This window comes from Penaeus japonicus, unplaced genomic scaffold, assembly GCF_977035675.1.
Source record: "Penaeus japonicus unplaced genomic scaffold, GWHDUDI00000001_assembly GWHDUDI00000004, whole genome shotgun sequence".
Taxonomy (NCBI): Eukaryota; Metazoa; Arthropoda; class Malacostraca; order Decapoda; family Penaeidae; genus Penaeus; species Penaeus japonicus.
The window spans coordinates 9,024,004-9,029,003 of NW_028234406.1; positions in this window are offsets into that span (position 1 = coordinate 9,024,004).

Sequence of the window (5,000 nt, forward strand, 5' to 3'; positions counted from 1 at the left end):
AACATTACCTGCGTGTGGTTACATAGTTACACAAGTTTGTGAAAGCAGTTCGGTTATTCACACCAAGAATATTAGAACCCCCGAGACAGTAACAACAAACCCACACCTACTTTTCGGTCGGGAATAAGCCCAAAGCGTAGCCGATTTACGGAAAATACGCTGACGAGAAAGGGGGACGTCACAGTCATCTGATCACAGGGTTTATTATACAACGTCAGTGTAAATACAGAGGGATAATCTTTCGTCGACCGTCGAGCGACCGAGAGGAGGGGCTGTGTCCCGGGGGAAATGTGTGCGGGGCTGGGCTTTTCTCTAGGTTGTTATGTGCGGGTTTGAAGAGACTTGTGTGTATATATTTGTGCATGTTTATGTGGATGGAGGGATGGAGGGAGGGAGGGAGGGAGGGAGGGATGGTTCGATGGAGGGATGGATGGATGGATGGACGGGTGGGTGGATGGATGGAGGGAGGGAGGAGGGAGGGGGGAGGGAGGGTTGGATGGTGATGTTATGTAGATGTAATATATATATTTTTTCTCTTTCTTATTATTTATACTATTTTATATATATATTATATATTATTATATATATATGTATTATTGATATATATATATTTATATATTATATATATATATATATGTTTTATTATATAATATATATATATATATATATATATATATATATTATATATATATTTATATATATTTATAATATATATATAAATAATACACACCACAACACACCGCGCAGAATGTACATCACAGAAACACACACATTTTAGAATAATGGAATCCTTATTGTCTATAATTTGTATATTTATTATCTATCTACCTATATTATTAATTATATATCATACTATCTACTATTATCTAACTATTATTAACTATCTATCTGTAATTTATCTCTCCTTTTCTTTCTCTTATACTATTCTATCTATCTTATTATATTATAAATATAATATGCTATATATAATAATATATATCTATTATTTATTTATTATCTATCTATCTTATCTATCTACTATTATCTGCCATCATCCGCATCTATATCTATCTATCTCTCTCTCTATCTATCTATATGTATATATACTGTATGTGTGTGTATACATATACATATACAATGACGGGTGAGAATAAAGGATAAATTGAGAGCAGGGTGTGTACGGGCAGGCCATGTTTGCAAGAAAAGAACGGACAGAAGCTAGAAAGGACTAATAAAGTGCAAGCAAGGAAGGGTAGTGGGATGCAACAAGAGGGAAGCAGGCTGGAAGTAGGCTGGAGGTGGGGTAGGCAGAGAGGTATGTTGGCATGGGCGTAGGCTGCAAAGATGGGGAGGAAGAAGCAAGGGAGAGAGTACAAGTCTTTGGGTAGGAAGAGGAGGGTGGGCGAGGGAGGGGAGGAGGGGGTACGGGCGAGGGAGGGAGGGAGGACAGGGTACCTGAGGTGGAGGAAGGGGTGGGAGGGGGTGCGGGCGAGGGAGGGAGGGAGGACAGGGTACTAGAGGTGGAGGGAGGGGGGGGAGGGGGTACGGGCGAGGGAGGGAGGGAGGGAGGACAGGGTACCAGAGGTGGAGGGAGGGGTGGGAGGGGGTACGGGCGAGGGAGGGAGGGAGGGAGGACAGGGCACTAGAGGTGGAGGGAGGGGGGGAGGGGGTGTGGGCGAGGGAGGGAGGGAGGCTAGGGTACTAGAGGTGGAGGGAGGGGTGGGAGGGGGTGCGGGCGAGGGAGGGAGGGAGGACAGGGCACTAGAGGTGGAGGGAGGATGGGGAGGGGGGGAGGGGAGAAGAAAGAAGGGAGAGAGGAGAGGGGAAGGGGGGGAGAAAAGTGGACTCCAGGAAGAGAGCGGAGTGGAATAGTGGCTGTTTAGAAGGAGTCAAAGTACATATCATTCTGAAGAAGAACAAAAAAAAAAAAAAAAAAAAAAAATAGTCGAGGATTTACTGCAAACAAACACAAGTGGCATTGGAAGAACCCCCTTCAGATATGCTCCAATTCTCATTCTAATAAAGATCGCACCGGCATTCACTTCACTCAGTTGAAGTCAGCAGTTACAGCCTTGCCATGGGTCAGAATGCTTGAAGTGGAAAAATATCTATAAATTCGTCTGTTTACATGAAAAAAAAAGCTGTGGTCGACCGAAAACTTTCCTCTTACAAGCAACTAGATTTAGAATTTCAAAACATACAAACTAGTGCGTTCTTTGCTTATTCTTTCTGAATGTCACGTGATGGGAAACAATGGCATATGTATTTTGATATAAAAAACAAGACTGTAAATGTGTGCATATGTTCATAATAACCCATCAAATTAAGCTGTATTTATGTGTAAATGCTGCTTTTAAGTCCATGTAATTATGAAACATTGCCACATGAAGCAGCTTTTACACGTTCCGCCCTTTACGAAGATCAACCAATAAATGAGTCCCAAGAGATCACGGGGGCGGAGCCTGTGAGCGAGAGGCGGGGCTTGGACGGGAGGGTTGGGCGAGTAAGTGAAATGGGAGGAGCCGAGTCGAACTGGTAGGGAGTCAATGAGGGAACCTGAGGGGAGCAACACAACCTCTCCGGACCCGATTCGCCGTCCATGCACCCATGTTAGCCAAGTCATCGTAAGTTAGAAATCACCACAAACATCATAAAGAATCGCAGAGCCCAAGATTGTGACTCTCTCTCTCTCTCTCTCCTCGAGACGCTGACGCAACTGAGAGAGAGAGAGGTCATGGCACTTCGGTGTTCCCGGCGACGAGGAGGAAGAGAAACAGTAATGACTGGGAGAGCCCTCGCCGCAGGACAAAACAACCTCGCGTGCACGGCAGAACAGTAGCCCGGCGAAGCGTGTCAGGGGAGCTGGAGGTGGTCGTGACTTCAGGAGGCTGCAGGTGCGAGGGGTCGCTGTTTAGTCGCTACGTCAACTTTCTCATCCTGCTGCACTAGGAATCGTCTGCACTTACGTCACAGGATATTCGTATGATTCTATAAAAAGATGTACAAAACGCTCTCGGAACGCTGGTGTAGTAATTGTAAAAAAACAAAACCATTCTGGGTATTAATGATAGACTATTGCAAATGAATTTAAAATGATCAACCGAAACGACGTATTTAAAAGGCTGCAACTTCCATAAATAATGGATATCGAAACACTGGTGAAGTAATTGTAAAAAAAAAAACATTCTGGGTATCAATAATACTACTGCCTATTGCAGATCAATCTAAAATGATCAACCGAAACGACGTATCTAAAAGGCTGCAACTTCAGAAAAGGAATTGTCGAATTTCGGAAAGAATACGATGACGTTAAGAAAAAAAAAAAGCTCGAACGATAACAAAGACAAACATCGGCGATTGAGCCAAACTAAATATAAGGACAAACATAATAATAAGATCATTACATAAGGAGAATCCCCTATAAGTGATGACCTGACTGAGCTGATGACAGAGACAGTGGTTGGGAATAGGGATTCAAAAGGGGAATAGGGATTTCAAATGGGGAGTAGGGATTCAAATGGGAAATAGGGATTCAAATGGGAAATAGGGATTCAAATGGGGAGTAGGGATTCAAATGGGGAATGGGATTCAAATGGGAAATAGCGATTCAAGTGGGAAATAGGGATTCAAATGGGAAATAGGGATTCAAATGGGAAATAGGGATTTAAATGAGGAATGGGATTCAAATGGGGAATGGGATTCAAATGGGGAAGGAGCAGAGGGAGATGTTTGGGTGAATGATCTTGGGGGGAAGGGACGAGGAGTGACCATGATCGGTGGTGGTGATAACGATGCTGGGATAATGACGGTGGTAAGGAAGCAATAAGTCATCACGGCCGAACTCCGGTACCTCGTGTCAGGGCCGGGACGTCGCGACTGCGGGATGCGATGGAGTTAGAAGGAGGGCGGGATGCGATGGAGTTAGAAGGAGGGCGGGATGCGATGGAGTTAAGGAGGGCGGGATGCGATGGAGTTAAGGAGGGCGGGATACGGTGGAGTTAGAAGGAGGGCGGGATACGATGGAGTTAGAAGGAGGGCGGGATGCGATGGAGTTAAGGAGGGCGGGATGCTCTTGGTGCTAAATGGTGAAGTTTTAAAAGGCGGGGCGGGATGATGCGGATGGAGTAGATCGAGGAAGGGCGGGAAACGATATTAAATCTCCTTTTTTTCGGGTAAGCGTATGGGGAGTTAAAATGGGGCGGGATACGGTGGAGTTAGAAGGAGGGCGGGATGCGATGGAGTTAAAAGGAGGGCGGGATGCGTGCTGCGAGTTATATACCGTAGAGGGGCGGGATGCGATGGAGTTAGAAGGAGGGCGGGATGGATGTGAGTTTAAAAGGAGGTGCGTGGATGCGGTGGATGTTAGAAGGAGGGCGGGGATGGATGGGGTTAGAAATGCGATGGAGTTAAGGAGGGCGGGATACGGTGGAGTTAAAAGGAGGGCGGGATGCGATGGAGTTAGAAGGAGGGCGGGATGCGATGGAGTTAAAAGGAGGGCGGGATGCGATGGAGTTAAAAGGAGGGCGGGATGCGGTGGAGTTAGAAGGAGGGCGGGATGCGATGGAGTTAAAAGGAGGGCGGGATGCGATGGAGTTAGAAGGAGGGCGGGATGCGATGGAGTTAAAAGGAGGGCGGGATGCGATGGAGTTAAGGAGGGCGGGATGCGATGGAGTTGGAGTTTGAAAGGAGGGGGGTGGGGGGGATGCGATGGAGTTAGAAGGAGGAGGGCGGGATGCGATGGAGTTAAAAGGAGGGCGGGATGCGATGGAGTTAAGGAGGGCGGGATGCGATGGAGTTAAAAGGAGGGCGGGATGCGATGGAGTTAAAAGGAGGGCGGGATGCGATGGAGTTAAAAGGAGGGCGGGATGCGATGGAGTTAAAAGGAGGGCGGGATGCGATGGAGTTAAAGAGGGCGGGATGCGATGGAGTTAAGGAGGGCGCTTTGGAGATGTTATAGACAGAAGAAGAGAGACAGAGAGAAAAGCCTGAAGTTTTACAAGGGTTTTGTGCCCTTCTGGCGA